Source organism: Anolis carolinensis, chromosome 4 (assembly GCF_035594765.1).
Source record: "Anolis carolinensis isolate JA03-04 chromosome 4, rAnoCar3.1.pri, whole genome shotgun sequence".
Lineage (NCBI taxonomy): Eukaryota > Metazoa > Chordata > Lepidosauria > Squamata > Dactyloidae > Anolis > Anolis carolinensis.
This window is the reverse complement of record NC_085844.1, coordinates 152,527,769-152,543,069: the sequence shown is the minus strand read 5'-3', so window position 1 is coordinate 152,543,069 and position 15,301 is coordinate 152,527,769. Positions and strand designations below refer to the sequence as shown.

At 43.1% G+C, this 15,301-nt stretch overlaps 1 long non-coding RNA gene across 1 annotated transcript; it reads right to left on the bottom strand.

Annotated features, from left to right (window-relative positions):
• Positions 1 to 12,464: 12,464 nt before the first annotated feature.
• LOC134298318 (uncharacterized) lies at positions 12,465 to 14,749 on the bottom strand. Its single transcript, XR_010005332.1, has 3 exons — positions 14,626 to 14,749; positions 13,042 to 14,449; positions 12,465 to 12,956 (listed from the first exon to the last, which is right to left on the bottom strand). It is a non-coding gene; the product is annotated as an uncharacterized LOC134298318 (long non-coding RNA).
• Positions 14,750 to 15,301: the final 552 nt, after the last annotated feature.

The window sequence follows — 15,301 nt, the reverse complement described above, 5'->3', positions numbered from 1 at the left end:
ATGGGCCACTAATTTAATTTTGGGAAATGACCCAGTCAAGGACAATTTGAATAATTTCAAAAAGTTGTTAACTGATACTTTTGGGGATCCTCTCCGCACGGAGAACGCTGGGTGGGCTCTGTATCGGTTGAAACAGGGAAAGGGGACTGTTTTGGATTACTTAAATAAGTTTAACCTGTATCGCCACCAGCTGGATTGGGGGGAAAATGCATTCATGCTTTTATTTACTGCCGGGTTAAGTGATATGCTCCAGGATGAATTAGCACGCTTGGAGCCGGCTGAAAGCTGGGACGCCTTAGTAGCTAAGGTGCTGCGTTTAGACGCAAGGTTCGAGGCTCGTAAACACTCAAAAGCAATGTGTGCGCCACCCATGCATGTAACCAGGGCACCTGTGGTGATGGGGGAAGAGCCCATGGAGCTTGGGGTCTTTAAAAAGCTGTCTACAGAGGAAAAGAGCCGTAGGAGGCAGCTGGGCTTGTGTTTGTACTGTGGGAATGCTGGGCATTTTGCCAAAAATTGTAATGTGAAACCTTCCCAGCTTTCGGGAAAAGGCCAGCCCTAGTGCGACGTGAGTCCAACGCACTAGGGCTCCTCAAGCAGTCAACTGAGGGGAGGAAGCATGTTTTCGTACCCATTACATTATCTGTTGGGGGAAGGGAACTTGTTTCTACTTTGGCACTGCTGGACTCAGGGGCTACGGTCTCCTATGTAGATATTGAGTTTGCTAAGAAGCATGGCATTCCTAGAGTGCGCAAGGCATGCGACGTGTGGGTGGAAGGAGCAGATGGGAGACTGCTGGAGACTGGGGTGGTTAACCATGAAACCTCAGCAGTAACGTGGGAGGTGCAGGGAGTAACGGGAACGTTTGTGTGGGATATTACGAGCTTGCCTAGATATGATGTGATCCTGGGGATGGATTGGCTAGCTGTAGTAAACCCACATGTAGATTGGGCAACACGTAAAGTGATCTTAAAGAGGCAGGATTGTTGCACTCTAAATGTTACTCATTCTGATATGGAGGGAGTGCCTGCTGAGTATGGGGAGTTCTCTGATGTATTTTGTAAAAGAGAAGCGGACAAATTACCACCGCACAGGCCATATGATTGCGCCATCAAGTTGGCAGAAGGTGCGAAACTGCCAGCAGGGAGGCTGTATGCCTTGACTGTACCGGAAAGGCAAGCTTTGCGGGAGTTTCTAGATGAAAATTTAGCCAAGGGGTTTATTCGCCCATCTAGTTCTCCAACTGCGGCACCGGTATTCTTTGTAGCCAAAAAGACTGGGGAACTTAGGTTGGTCTGCGATTATCGGATCCTAAACAAATACACCATTCGGGATAGGTACCCGCTGCCTTTAATCTCGGAACTGTTATCAAGGGTGCAAGGGGCTAAGGTCTTTACCAAGCTTGACCTGCGGGGGGCCTATAACTTAATCCGTATACGGGAAGGGGATGAATGGAAGACGGCATTTAACACGTGTTTCGGATGCCACGAGTTCCGAGTCATGCCTTTTGGGCTTTGTAATGCTCCTGCGGTATTCCAGAGGTTCATGAACGATGTGTTCAGGGACCTAATTGACCAATTTTTAGTGATTTATTTGGATGATATCTTGATTTTTTCTAAGGACGAGAAAGAACATCGTCAACATGTCAAGCAGGTTCTGCACCGACTGCGGGCTAATGGGCTTTTCGCCAAGGCTTCCAAGTGCGTCTTTCATGTGCCTGAAGTGGAGTTCCTAGGTCATGTAGTGTCAGGTAGGGAACTTAAAATGGACCCACATAAGGTTGACGCCGTCAACTCATGGCAGGAGCTGAAGACTAAGAAGGATGTACAAAGGTTCTTGGGTTTCGCTAATTACTACCGGGAGTTTATTCCGAATTTTGCAAAGCTCACGGTACCTTTGACGCAGCTTCTGCGCAAGAAACAGCCATTTGTGTGGGGGCGGGAAGCTCACGAGGCGTTTCTACAACTAAAGTCTAGTTTTCAATCGGACAACATACTAACCCATCCTGATGTTGACAGACCGTTCGTGGTAGAAGCGGACGCTTCTAGCTACGCGTTGGGGGCTGTATTGTCTCAGAAGGATTCCTCAGGGACCTTGCGTCCCTGTGGATTTTACTCGCGGCAATTAACACCCTTCGAGCAGAACTATACCATATGGGAGAAGGAGTTGTTGGCGATTAAGGTGGCGTTTGAGGTGTGGCGGCACTGGCTTGAAGGGGCACGGCACCAGATCGTGGTCAGATCTGATCACAAGAACTTAGAGCACTTGCAAACAGCAAAGAAGTTAAACCAGCGTCAAATCCGCTGGGCTTTGTTTTTCTCCAGGTTTAACTTCAAGGTGCAGTTCGTGGAGGGGAAGGCAAACTTGCGGGCCGATGCTTTATCCCGCAAGCCGGAATTTAAGACCAATGAGCAGGTAGTATGTCAGACCATCTTGCCTACTGCCTCTCTGTGTGTTGTAGATAATGAGCTTGGGTTACATGACCAGATCCTTGAGGCTCAGAAGGATGATGTGTGGACTCAGGAGCAACTGATGCTGCTCTCTGCAGGTAACCGTACCATACTGCCGCATCTCCAGGATCAAGACGGGGTATTGGTGCGTAGGGGGCAGGTTTACGTACCAGTAGGGACCCTCAGGTTGGAGGTGATTAGAGCCCACCATGACGAACCCATGGCTGGGCACTTTGGCAGGTTCAAGACCGTACAGCTTATCACCAGGAGCTACTGGTGGCCAAAGATGCGGCAAGACATTCTGCGCTTTTGTGACAGCTGCGCCGTTTGTCAGCAGAGTAAGACGCCTGTTGGGCGCCCTAGAGGGTTGTTATCGTCTTTACCTGTTCCGGAGAGGCCATGGCAAATCATTTCCATGGATTTTATTTCAGATTTGCCTAAGTCTGGGGGTTATACTTGTATTTGGGTGGTGGTGGATTTATTTAGTAAACTGGCTCATTTTATTCCTTGTTCAACCATTCCGGCGGCCCCTACGTTGGCCTTACTATTTACAAAGCACATCTATCGTTTGCACGGAGCACCCGAGGTGATTATTTCAGATAGGGCTCCGCAATTTGTGTCACGCTTTTGGAAACACTTCCATGAGTGTTTGGGGACTAAGTTAAACGTGTCTTCAGCTTTCCATCCGCAAACGGATGGACAGTCGGAACGGGTTAATGGGCTCTTAGAGCAGTATCTGCGTTGTTTTTGTTTAGATCAACCCACGGCTTGGGTAAAGTGGTTACCGGTGGCGGAATTTGCTTACAACAATGCGGTGCACACGTCTAGTCAGCATACGCCATTTGAGCTAACTTATGGTTTTCACCCACGGGGAGGTGTGGCGCCGTCGACCAATGTGGTCTCTTCGGACCCTGTGTACCGCTCTTCGGAAATGGCTGCATTGCATGATGTTGCCCGTCGCTTACTGTTGGAAGCTAAGGCAACGCAGAAGACTCAGGCTGACCGCCACAGGCAGGCAGGGGAGGAGTTGGAAGAAGGGGATTTGGTGTGGTTATCTTCCAAACATATTAAACAGGCTGGGGGAAAGTTTGCGCCTCGGTATTTGGGTCCCTTTCCTATCGTTAAAAAGATTTCTTCTGTTGCGTTTCGTTTGCGTTTACCGTCTAGTTTAAAGGTCCATCCAGTCTTTCATCGTTCGCTGTTGAAACTTGATACCTCTAGTCGTCGTGGTGCTATAGCGGAGGGTATCACTGCCACTTCTCCGCCATCGGGGGAGGAGGCCTTTGTGAGAGGGGATAGTGTTATGATTGAGCCTCATGGCTCTGTTACTGACAGACGTGGGCGTAAGACTCCTCGAGAGTCAGATACTCTCGAGGAGCGAGAGAGAAAAAGACTGCGAGACATATTTGCAGCACCATCTGACGAGGAGTCTTTCGAAGGGTTTACGGAGAGAATGGAGGAGGGGCTGGTTAGCTCAGAGGAGGATGAGATGGATTGGACTCGGGTAAGGGAGGAAGTGGGTGCCACTGGCCATGATGGGACAGAAGATGAATGGGGACCTTCAGGATTAGACCCATGGTTTAGCTGGAGGGATGGGACGGGATCCACAGCTGGAGATGCTGTTGGGCGTAGTCAGAGGTGTTCCAGCTCTGACGAGGAAAGTGATGAGGAAACGCCCGGGTTAAGGAGGACAGCTGACAGTGATGAAGATTTGTAACTGGCATAAAATGGGGCTTGAGAGCAATTGCAAATTGCGTTGGGCAAGGTAATCTGGGCAAACGCTTGGGATCCGTGTGTGTGTGGGACGCTTCCCTGAAGACTTGTGTGCTTTCCTGTGCTGTGACGTAAGTTGATTGGAATCCAGGGTCAGACGGCGGGAGGGATTGTGTGGGCATTTGTTTGTGCAAACCTGTGCTTACTCTTATTAGCTTGACCTTCCGTCGTCTTCTTGACGGACGCCATCTCCTGCTTTGAGAACTCGGACTGAACTGACCACGGCTTGTCTTCCCCCCTTCTTGGACTTGGAAAAACTACAAACGTCTGCTTCTGGCTTTGATCTACGGAACGGAACTGGTCTACTCAACTGCTACAATCCTTGGCTGATTTACTCGTGTTGAAGATCCTGTCTGCTGTGTGTGTGTGGGAGCGACGCAAGTTACTCTAAGCACAGTGTTGGCAGCAGAGAGGAATCTGCTGCCAATTAGTTGCATTCTTTGTATCTTTTGTTCCTTGGCTTTCGTTTCGTTTATACCCAGGCTGACGCAAGCAGTTTGTTTTTACCCGGATTAAACTCCGGTTTAATCCGGTTTATCTTTTGAACATTTACTTTTGCCCCTTTTTGCTCCTAAAGGCAAAAACTGCCTGGCCCTTGTGTTTTACGGGCATTTTTGAGTTCTGTAATCTAATAAACTCTGTTACTTTGAATCTTGTGGCGTTCTGTCCTTGACACACCACATATGCACATATGAGCCAGTTTTTCCACATCCGTGCCAACACAATTTTGTGATTGATTTAGTTATATGAGCTAAATGAATTGGGGTTCTATACCATTTATTTAGTCAGTACTTTCCTTTGTGTTTCTCTAATCCTTATGTGCTTGATTTTTTGATTGAATTGCTCCAGTATTCTATATCTGGGTCATTGATATTCAAGTTCCCTTCCCATATCTTAACCAATGTTTGTTTCAATTTATATTGTTTTTTGACTATTTTCTTATATATAAAACCCATCAGGCCTTTCTCCTTTTCTAATTTTCACTTTAAAATTTGGTTAAAATCTGTTTCTGGGCCTTCCCTTTTCTTCCAATTTATAATCCTTTGTTTCAGTCAGCTCCAAAGAAGCCAGTTACTGTGACCACAATTGTCTTTTATCGTTTCCCAATCCTTGATTGTCCCATCTGGGTTTAGGAGGTCTCTTATCAATTTCATTCCATTTTGTTTTAAATTTGTTATCACTTTACCAAATATCTGTTCCTTCTTATTATCTGAAAACCCTGTTGGAAGCATATCTACTTTATTTATTGGTAATTTACCTTGCCATTTTCCAGCACTCCATGGGTGAGATCATTGGGTCGCTCTTTGATTTCTTTTGGAGTTTTATTGTCCACCCATCCTTTTAAACATAGGCAATTATGCTATCCGTTTATTGTTTTTTCAATTCTGATCCAAAATATGGATATTTTTTAGCTTTGGATAGCATAGGGAAGGCTTAACAACCAACCCTGTGATGTTTGTTTTGCTATTGGATAATGAGGGATTAAGGAAATGCCTATTAAATGTAAAATTATGTTATGATTTTACAAATTAAGCACCAAACTCTCATGTTTTACAACAAACCAACAGAAAAAGCAGTTCAATACATGGTAATGTTGTGTAGTAATTACTGTATTCATGAATTTAGCACCAAAACATTACAATGTATTGAAAACATTGACTACAAATGAAGATAGAATTGCATAAAATGAACTTACAGTAACAACATTGTCAGAAGTGAAATCCGTAAAAAGTTCAGTCCTGTGAAGATTTTTTAAAATCTGTTTTCTTTGCCTGCCTAGAGAAACAGCTGTGGATCCAGGCGGGAGGCAGACTGTGTTGGATAATACAGAACACTGGTTGAGCAAAGGTTGGATAAGTGAGACTCTACTCCTTAGGAAAAGGGACTGTAGCCTTACCCTGTTGCAGCAAAAGTAGAATGACCTGCAGTCAACCATGTAGCCCTGGGCATACAGCATCATGCTATACATGAAGCAGGTTCTCCAGAACCTAGCCATAACCTGGTCTGATGCATGAAGCATGAGGACAAGAAAAAGTAATATCTGGGGCAGGGAGTGAGACAGAGAGAGAGAGAAGAGCGAGAGAGAGAGAAGAGAGAGAGAGAAGAATTACAAGTTAACTGGATGTGATGGGAGAGAGATAACATCGGGAGAAAAATAATAGGGTGCTTATGAGTCAGTATAGAGGGGAGCCAAGCAGCATACACAAGAAAACAATGCTGACTACCTTTCTATCCATCCATCTTCTGAAAGGTTGCCAAAAGGCAAGAGAATTGGGGAAAAGGGTGGCTGTTGTCCTGCCTGCTGAGGTTGCCCCCATCCTCTCCAATTCTTTCTTTGTATCCAGACCTTTCCTCTTTTCTGTTCTCTCTCTTTTTCTCTTCAGCTGCCTCCCCTCACTTTCTCCATGAGGAGAATGCTGAAGTTGGCTTCCATTCCTACACTTTTCATGTTTCCTAGGAGTGGAGAGGAGCGACATGAGGCACAGGGAGACTGAGTGTACCATGGCCACATAAGTTGCCGAGAAAGGACTAAGAAAACAACTGTCTCTCCTGTTGTCCACTGGCAAACACTTCAGGAGCAACTGCAGTGGGGCCATGATGTCACTGAGGACCAATACCAGGCCCCGTTTCTTTTCTCACCCTTGATCAGCTACCATTTCTGCTACTGGGAGTATGGACCAACAAAGAGGAGTTATGAGGTCTCAACAACTTCATAACTTGATGGTGGGTCCTCAGCATCTTCATCAGTTGGTTTGCTTCCTAGTAGTTGAGTGAGGAAGGCACACAGCAGAGCCAAGAGCAGGCTCAGGCATTTGCTATCCTTCTATTCAGTACACAGTTCCTTTGATTCTAGAGACACTTCCTCCCTTTCCTTTGTGGCCTCAAATTAAGGATACCGCAGCCCCCCTCCCCCATGGGTCCGAGGGTCACAGGTTAAGAACTGCTCTGCTATAACATATTCTGTTCATATTTTTCCTACATGTTATATGTTTTGTTCTCATATGCTTTGTAGCCTAAAAAACTGGTCTGCTTTCACATTTCAAACTAAAAAACTTCCACATGCACACATAATTTCAGCTTGAGTTCCACCAGGTAACTTTCCCATTTCACTGTTTTTGTTTTCTTTCTAATTGATTTATTTGTAAACAGAGGTTTTTGGGAGAGGACACTCAAATATGCACAAGCCGGCTCTGTGCCAGGTTTCTTGGAAGTACCCCCTGCCCCATCTCCAGTGAGATTTATTCCCAGCTAAGTGTGCATAAAATTACAGCCTTAATAACTAGAACTACTTGATCTGTTTGCCTATGCATGAAAATCTTTAGCATGTGTAGGGCTGAATGACCATCATAATCAGAGATTAAGTTTGTGTGCAGTAGATGAAGATAGCATAATAAAACCAAACAGAATTTGAAATAGAATATTGGCGGAAGGGTGGGGGGACCTAGCCGCTTTGGCTTCTGATGTGGGAATCATTTGGGTGCCCCGCTTTGCATCTTGCTAATATGTAGCAAGAAAAAGAGTTCTTGTAATATTTCAAAGAGGAGCGTAACAAGCAGAGATGGCTGCTCGTTCCTCATACTTTGGAGAGAGGAGCAGCCCAACAGAGCCCGGGCAATTCCCAGACAGCAACAGAAAGGGTTTTGAAGTATTGACACAAAGTACATCCACAGGATGCCACTGACTCAGCGTACTGAGTCCCCAGAAACCTAAATCTGGATTTGCGCGTATTATACAAGGGGTTTACTGTTAACTAGGAAATGCTCTAATAATTGAGAGCTGTTGCTCTTTATTACACAGGCAACACATTATGCCTGAGAGCCAAATGAAAGGATGGAAAGCAGGGATGCTAAGATAGAGTTCTGTCCATTGGGAAAGCAAAGCCAGCATAATTATCTGAAGAAAATCTAGCTCTATGATCCACTTATTCCAATCCTATTTAGATAAAAGGATGCCTGTCTGACTACTAGTAGTTAACTGCTTTATATCCCCCCTCCCCCCAACAGCACTGCACACATGGATGTGTCTGCACTACACAGATGTGTCAGTTTGATACCTTTTGTCATTTGCTCAATCCTCTGAGTGTGCATTTACAATACAGAATTAAACTGATATAATTCATAATCCCTCTATTGTATAGTTCAGTGAGATGGATCAGTGATGGCTTGCAGAAAAACTAAATACTCCAGAAACTATACACCTTTAGGGAAAAGCCACAACAGTATTTTGAAACTAAGGATTGAGACTGTTCTTATTTCCTATTTAATACCACTGGCTTCTGGCTTAGTAGAGCAGAGTTTAGGATAGTTAATTTTTTGAGTGGCAAATGCCCAAATCCCACAAAGATGTGGGTTTACATCCATTAAAAGTTCATGTATAGGTAAAAACCAGTTAGTCTTAAAAATGCTGTCACATTTCTTTTTCTTATCTCCCCCTCCTCCTTTTTAGAATTATTAGACAAGCTCTCTCTGACTTGTTACGTGTCTGTCTTGTTTTGCTTTCATTTGAATTGTTTAAATGTTATTTTCTTTTCATCATCTTTATGAAGAATTTTTTTAAAAAAAAATTCAAAAGAGTATAAAAATATCCAGATGGCATTCTTTTAAAGGTGCAGGATCATACAGCCATCTACTGCTGCTGCTACTTTCCCCCACTTTTGGGTCTGACAGGTATTGTGTCTAAATCCTCTTAACCTGACAGTAGGATAGCCTTGGCTGTAGTGTAGCAGTTTCTCAAGCTGCTTTCAAATTTCTTTCTGGTTCTCCCATTGAGAATTGAAATATTATTGGGTTAGGAAACAATGCAATGGACCAGGTGGGTCTCCAGGCATGGCAGTCAAATGCTTGACAGACTGCCCTTTACAAGAGGAGGTATTTGATGTCACTCTCTAGCTTCCATGCTTGCCTCAGATGGAAGATGCATATATTTCTATCCTTTGTATGTTATACAGAACCATTCTGAAGGTAGCAACAACTGCTCATGAGTCTTATTCTGAGGACAGGAAAGTGCTCATGAGTACATTATTTCATTTACAGGGAGAGTAAGTATGCCAGCAGCTGTGAGCCAACTGTGCCATCAAGGACAATCACTTACAAGGTTCAGCATCATAAAACCTTCACACAATGTGAAAAACCACACTCGGACTTCTTCCCCTGTCAAAGTCACAGATAGTAAGTGAGATTTACGAGTGCCCTTGCCACAAAATTAGTCCAAGAGGCTTTCCTAAGGCTATATTGACTCACCATTTGAACACAAACAATGCAAGAGATGTATATTGGCCACTCATTTATATGAATAGTGGCAGCATGGACAGACAAGTTGGAAAACACAAGGCAACTAAGTTTTCACATGTGAGTGATTTTTCCAAAGGATTACATTTGAGTTATCCAGGATTTTCTGTCTGAAGTTTAAAGAAATAACAGTACCCCAAATTCAGTATTTTCTATTTTCTTGGTTTCCCATGGTAGTTGAAAATTTCCTGGGGCAGAACTAGTTAGGTTAGGTTTCCTTGGTTGAAAGAAATCACTAGAGATGCCTGATGCTTTATAATAGAGCCATCAACAGCCACTTGTCAAAATGGAAATCCACAACTACACTGCAAAAAGAATTTTGGCTGAATACTTATTGGAATTCAACATAAAGGGGAAACAACAGCCTTCCATAAGAAACAGGAGGTAAACAATATCCTGTTTAGAATTGTTTGAGTATCAAAATAAAGAAGTTAAGCACCCCAAATGCTCACCCTCACTCATGTATAATTTCTGAGTATGAGCATATTCCATTGATGTCTTATCTTCGTGTGCATGTAAACAAGTGTGAATGAGTTACATATGATAGAAGTAATTATGGTTAGTGTTTTATATGAGGGAAGGGTAGAGAAAATTAATATTTGGGAGATATGGGTGGGTTGTGCTGACAAACAATTGCCTACATTAAACAGAAACCATTGAAACCTAACATAAATAAATGACCTACTATGAGTCATGCTATTCCAGCATGCGAAGACGTACATATTTCGCTATATAAGTGGTTCCCAACCTTTGGGCCTCCAGGTGTTTTGGACTTCAGCTCCCACAATTTCTAAGAGCTAGTTAGCTGGTTGGGATTTCTGGGAGTTGAAGTCCAAAACACTTGAAGGTACAAAGTTGGGAACCACTGCTGTATACGATAGTTTTTAAGGAAGGCAAGCTGAAGGGTGCATGAGCATTCAAGTCCCTCTTGTGGGCTTCCAGTAGGCAACTATTTGGTCACTGTTTGATGGTCTGATAGTCCTTTAGTCTCCTCCAGAAGGATTTTATGCTCTTGATTCACAAAGAAATTTTCATTCAGGTGGATTTCTGGCAGACAAATGACTGCTGAAAAATAGGTGGTGCCAGAGGCAGTTTATGGATTAAGAATAGGGTGCTTCACCAGAAAATTCCATGGACACCACACTGTTCTAGTCATAAACTGTTTATGGGATATGATTTACTTTTAGAATTGTCTTTTGTCTATAGAACACTGGTTCTCAACCTATAGGTCCCCAGATGTTTTGGCCTTCAACATCCAGAAATCCTAACAGCTTGTAAACTGGCTGAGATTTCTGGGAGTTGTTGGCCAAAACACCTGAGGATCCACAGGTTGAGAACCACTGCTATGGGAGATGCCCAAAGAGATACACCTTTCATTAAGATACACTTCTCCTACCCTTTCTGACATTTTCTACTATAGCCTTGTAAACTTTTAAAAAAATTTAATCACATCACTTGTAACAGAAAAATGGTAGGTAATCTTGGCTTACCACTGTCTCTAAGGTTAGCATTCAATATGGAGTTCATTTGGTGCTGTACTTCCAAGTTATCTCAGTAGCACACCTGTAGGAGGTAAGTTTTCCTCTGCACTCACACTGAAAATTGATCCTCATTTCCAACTTTTTGTGTCCACCTCTGAGTTCTTCCAGCTGCTTTGTGGCCTGTTTTCAGCACTGAAGAGTGGATCGGAGAAGTGTCTTGAGTGGCATTTGTGAACATTGGGAGGTGGCATTGCACCACTGATATGAAAAAAAACTATAGTCTTGCAGGCCTGGAGAGACTTGGAAACTGCCAAAATTTGGGTTGGGGCTGCATGTGATCTATGGACTAGACTTTTCTCACTCTTGGTGGATATGAGAACAACAAAAAGTTTTGGAGTCTGGGACATGCTTACAGAACACCTGCATGATCCCACTGCATTCTCTCTTCAAACTACTTCCTCTTCCCCCTTCTTCCCTTTTAATAAAACAAAAGCTGAGCATATGAAGCATATCCGTATATGATCTTGCCACTGCTCTCAGCCCTCTTCTCCTTTCTTTCACTCTGTTCTCTCTCTGAGTCCAATGTTTGATTCCAACACAGACAAAGGCTGGCATCTTGTTAGTGGCATACCCATGCATAAGTCACGCTATACATGCAGGGTGAAATATTCCCCACAATGGAATGGACATATTCTGCTGGCAGCAAAACAGTGTTGCATATACAACAAGCTTGTACATTGTAGTCTCACACCACACATTTCACATTCTTAACAATCACTGGTCATAGACATATGATTGAGTTATGTTGCTATTCTGCACGTGTAGTGCTGGCATAGCAGATCTCTGCACGCAGAGATCCATGCTACCCTGAGGAAATATTTGATTTCAGCCATTCTCAATAGTATCCAAATAAAGCATTATTTTAAAGATACAGTTATCTACTATGTGATTTTCTTGCTTATATGCAATAAGCATTGGTAGATTAGCCCAGGGATGGAGATCTTTAGCCATTTCCCATCCCCTTTTCTGTGGTGCTGATAATGACTGGGGGACAGACAACCATTAACTGCTGTTAGCCCTAGCTCCTGCCAATCTAGCAGTTCAAAAACATGCAAATGTGAATAGATCAATAGATACTGCTTCTGTGGGAAGGTAATAAAGACGCCCATGCAACCATGCTGGTAAACACGACCAGGGGTGTCTATGGGCAACAGACCCCTCAGCTCGGAAATGGACCAAGAGCACCTCCCCATGGCCAGAGTTGAGCACCCCCTCCAGAAAGCCAGAGATGAAAGGAGAAGCCTTTACCTTTGTTCTGTGTATTTATATGTCATTGTCATTCCACTGTATTAAAGGCATTTAATGTTTGCCTATCTGTGTATGTTGCAATCCCTCAGGAAGATACAATGGAATATAAATAAAGTATTATTAGGTAAAGGTAAAGGTTTTGTCAAAGACAGAACGCCACAAGATCAAAGATAACAGAGTTTATTGGATAACAGAACTCAAAATGCCCGTAAAATACAAGGGCCAGGCAGTATTAGCCTTTAAAAGCAAAAAGGGGCAAGGAAAAACGTTCAAAAGATAAACCGGATTAAACCGGAGTTTAATCCGGGTAAAAACAAAACAGCTTGCTTCAGCCTGGGGATAAACAAAACAGAAGCCGGGGAACAAAGTGTTCAAAAGAATGCAATTAATTGGCAGCAGATTCCTCTCTGCTGCCAGCACTGTGCTTTGAGTAACTTGAGTCACTCCTCCACACAGCAGGCAAGATTTCCAATACACACAGATCAGCCGAGGATTGAAGCAGTAGAGTAGACCCAGTTCCTTTCCGTAGTTCAAGCCAGAAGCAGACGTTTGTAGATTCACCAAGTCCGAGTAGGGGGAAGTCAAGCCGTGGTCAGTTCAGTCCGAAATCCAAAGCAGGAGATGGCGTCCGTCAAGAAGACGACGGAAGGTCAAAGCTAATGAGATTAAGCACAAGTTTGCACAAACAAAAGCCCACACAATTCCTCCCGCCGTCTGACCCCAAATTCCAAAACAACTTACGTATCAGCACACGAAAACACACCAGTCTTCAGGAAAGCGTCCCACACAGATCCCAAGCGTTCGTCCAGATTACCTTGCCCAACGCAATTTGCAATTGCTCCCAAGCCTCATTTTATGCCAGTTACAAATCCTCATCACTATCAGCTGCCCTCCTTAACCCGGGCGTTTCCTCATCACTTTCCTCATCAGAGCTGGAACACCTCTGACTACGCCCCACAGCATCCCCAGCTGTGGATCCCGTCCCATCCCTCCAGCTTGTCCATGGGTCTAATCCTGAAGGTCCCCATTCATCTTCCATCCCATCATTGCCAGTGGCACCCAATTCCTCCCTCACCCGAGTCCAATCCATCTCATCCTCCTCCGAGCTAACCAGCCCCTCCTCCATTCTCTCCGTAAACCCCTCAAAAGACTCTTCGTCAGATGGTGCTGCAAAGATATCTCGCAGTCTCTTTCTTTCTCGCTCCTCGAGAGTATCTGACTCTCGAGGAGTCTTACGCCCACGTCTGCCAGTAACAGAGCCATGAGGCTCAATCATAACAGGTTTTCCCCTGATGTTAAGTCTAGTCGTATCTGACTCTGGGGGTGGTGCTCATCTCCATTTCTAAGCCAAAGACCTGGCATTGTCTGTCGACACCTAATGATAAATACACACAAATGTCTATACTAGACAATATCAAAGAGATAAACACCCACTATAAAGGTTCAAAACATGAAAAGATTCAAAACATAAAAAGAGATATGTATATTAGAGCATCCTGCAAAGGCCACAGAAATAGTCAGGCCTCTGAGTATAGAGCTATATTCCTTCTATGTAAAAAGGATAAGCGAATGCTATAAAGTTTCAAAACATGAGTTGCACTATGTAATACAGAGCACCATATACATACAATATTATCTGAGAGTTAACAACAATAATGAAAATGATATATACAGTCAACTGTTATAATCCACAGTGGTATCTTCCAGACTGTAATAGTCTCCACTATTTAAACTACAATTGAATTTGGCAACAAAAATAATTTCACAGGTATTGAAAAGCTTGACCAAAAGTCCTTTTGATTCTTTGAGATCCTGTGTTGCTGACATCAAATGTATAGCATATCTTTTGAAATTACAGTCTATTGGAAGTCAGTTCAGTTTCTCAAGAGTAAGCTCCCAAGTCTGGGGAACAAACTATGCATGAATGTTGATTCTGAGTAGTTGTCAACAAGAGCCCCAGCTAGGAGAACACAATGCTGTTTCTAAGTAGCTGGCTGTAGATTGCAATAGTCCGTTTACTACTGGCTCCCGGGATTACTCCAGTTTTGGTTGTCCTTCTTCTGGTAAGCGGCAATGGATAAGCAGCAAATAGTTTTCAATTGGTATATTGTTGGCTCTGCTCTATTTGTATTGCTCTGCTTCAGTATATCTTTAAGAAATAAAGGAAATGGTCTAGTATTGTGCTCTTTATAAGATATAAGATATAAGATATAATTTGTAATTTATATAGACCAAGTGAAAATAGACATATCAAAGCATGCTATATTAAGAGTTACAAAACAAAGGTTTTTCCATACCCAGGCATAGTAGTTACTATCTACTTACAGATTCGCAGTGTCAGTTTGCTGAAATGTGGTTTCTATGACGCGAGCAGTCATACATGGTTTTCTAAGTGTTTAAATATAAGATTACAGATAACAGCTGAGGTCTAGTCTATCGTTTAAACCATGAGGTGTAGTTGTTCTGAGTCTGTGAATCCAAAAAGTTTCTCTTCTGAGGAGACCAGTTCTAATGTCTGTGTAAGCAGTAGTATGTAACTTCTCTAGAGCAAAAAATTTAAAGCTATTATATGGGTGAGATTTGTCATGAAAATGTGTGTATAAAGTGGAATCTAGACTTTCTCTTCTAATTTTTGAACGATGTTCTTGAATTCTGATTCTCAGTGGTCTACAGTGAACTTAAAGCTAGAGGCTATCCAGCTAAAATACTACAACAGGCCTTTCAGAAGTCTCTACAAATTAATAGAAGTACATTATTGACATACAAACCCAAACGACAACAGAACAGGATAATTTGTCCACTAACACTTACTACACAAACCCCACATATCCGCAAGATCATTAATAAACATTGGCACCTCATACGGGAGATCCCAGGATGCAAAGATATACCTATCATAGCCCACAAACGATCTAAAAATTTAAAAGACATTCTTATTCACTGAGAATCAGAATTCAAGAACATCGTTCAAAAATTAGAAGAGAAAGTCTAGATTCCACTT